Below are 2,500 nucleotides of genomic sequence, written 5' to 3' on the forward strand. Positions count from 1 at the left end.
GCACACTGCAGATGTCCACCGCGCTTCGCACCGGGCTCGGCTGAACCAACTTTGGCCGCCAGGCGCCGCGTGCAGGGTGCGCCGCAGCGTAGCTGCACCGCCTGCCGGGCCCGTCGGCTGGCGCTCCTGCCACTCGGCGCCCCCCACCAGCCGCCTGTTGCGCGTGCGCCCACGCAGCGCGCGGCCAACACGCCGGGCGGCCCCCCTTCACCGGCCGGGAACAGTCCCACCAAGCCACCGCCGCGTATCGCTTCATACCCACATGGACCTAGTCACGTGTGTGGATGTGGCGGGTACCGCTGAAACAACCGGTTAATAGCTGTACCGATCGTCGCCATCACAGATTCACCTCCAGCGTGAACAACCGCTCAACAACGGATTTCCAGTTCATTTGCGTATCTTGGGCAGTAAACGTAGATGTCCACCTACATTTGCGAATTCAACAATTCTTGCATGCCAGGATGTCATGTGTCACGACACGCTACATCAGACCACATACACACTGCGACATGTGCAGAAGAGAACACGTGGAAGGTGGCCCGCGCACGTATGCGATGTCCCTTCCGCGATCCACTGTCAACCGGCATCTGCGGCATGTCCCAGATATGGAACGCGGTCCACCAGGGTAGCACTTTGTGTGAGGCAATACGACAAAGTCGGAATACACGCGTCACTACATCAGACGGCTCACGCTGACCTGACCTGACCTGACCTGACCTGACCTGACTCACCGCACCACCACCCCCAGCGACCCAGGGTGACATACAATGCGTTCGTACGTTCCTCCCACACGCCTCTACGGCGTACCACAGTGCAACCTAGCTGTTATTGGGAGACGAGACAAGTAGCATCGAGCACAACATATGGAAATTGAGATTCGACACCGTTGGGCACAGCCAGCGTACGGTCACACGTATCACACTACTTCACTCTGTACGTAACGACCGATGATCGGTACAGCGTGTGGGTTACGCGTACGACATCAGCGGACAATGGACACAGACCATACCACGACGTACACTGAGGGCGTCGACATCTGAATGCAACTGAACAGCTGCGAGGCTCATTTAACACTCAAACGCCAGACCGACCAGCTTGAGAGGACAGAGACACAAAGAGGGGGACAGAGGGGGGGGGGGCGGCGATATAGTCCTATTGCAGTACAATTGACAGTGGATAGCGGGAATATGTGGAAAGTAAGCAACACTCGCAAGACATCTACATGAGGATAACAACGACACCAGAGATTCCGAGCAGTGAACTATGTTAGACAAAGGGACAACGTGGGTTAGGTTAAGGGACAACGTGGGTTAGGTTAAGGGACAACGTGGGTTAGGTTAAGGGACAACGTGGGTTAGGTTAAGGGACAACGTGGGTTAGGTTAAGGGACAACGTGGGTTAGGTTAAGGGACAACGTGGGTTAGGTTAAGGGACAACGTGGGTTAGGTTAAGGGACAACGTGGGTTAGGTTAAGGGACAACGTGGGTTAGGTTAAGGGACAACGTGGGTTAGGTTAAGGGACAACGTGGGTTAGGTTAAGGGACAACGTGGGTTAGGTTAAGGGACAACGTGGGTTAGGTTAAGGGACAACGTGGGTTAGGTTAAGGGACAAATTGAGTTAGGTTAAGGGACAACGTGGGTTAGGTTAAGGGACAAATTGAGTTAGGTTAAGGGACAAATTGAGTTAGGTTAAGGGACAAATTGAGTTAGGTTAAGGGACAACGTGGGTTAGGTTAAGGGACAAATTGAGTTAGGTTAAGGGACAAATTGAGTTAGGTTAAGGGACAAATTGAGTTAGGTTAAGGGACAAATTGAGTTAGGTTAAGGGACAAATTGAGTTAGGTTAAGGGACAAATTGAGTTAGGTTAAGGGACAACTTGAGTTAGGTTAAGGGACAACTTGAGTTAGGTTAAGGGACAACTTGAGTTAGGTTAAGGGACAACTTGAGTTAGGTTAAGGGACAACTTGAGTTAGGTTAAGGGACAACTTGAGTTAGGTTAAGGGACAACTTGAGTTAGGTTAAGGGACAACTTGAGTTAGGTTAAGGGACAACTTGAGTTAGGTTAAGGGACAACTTGAGTTAGGTTAAGGGTCAACTTGAGTTAGGTTAAGGGACAACTTGAGTTAGGTTAAGGGACAACTTGAGTTAGGTTAAGGGACAACTTGAGTTAGGTTAAGGGACAACTTGAGTTAGGTTAAGGGACAACTTGAGTTAGGTTAAGGGATAATGTGGTACAACCAGAGTTAGGTTAAGCGATAATGTGGTACAGCCACAGTTAGGTTAAGCGATAATGTGGTACAGCCACAGTTAGGTTAAGCGATAATGTGGTACAGCCACAGTTAGGTTAAGCGATAATGTGGTACAGCCACAGTTAGGTTAAGCGATAATGTGGTACAGCCACAGTTAGGTTAAGCGATAATGTGGTACAGCCACAGTTAGGTTAAGCGATAATGTGGTACAGCCACAGTTAGGTTAAGCGATAATGTGGTACAGCCACAG

Source organism: Schistocerca gregaria, unplaced genomic scaffold (assembly GCF_023897955.1).
Source record: "Schistocerca gregaria isolate iqSchGreg1 unplaced genomic scaffold, iqSchGreg1.2 ptg000310l, whole genome shotgun sequence".
Taxonomy (NCBI): Eukaryota; Metazoa; Arthropoda; class Insecta; order Orthoptera; family Acrididae; genus Schistocerca; species Schistocerca gregaria.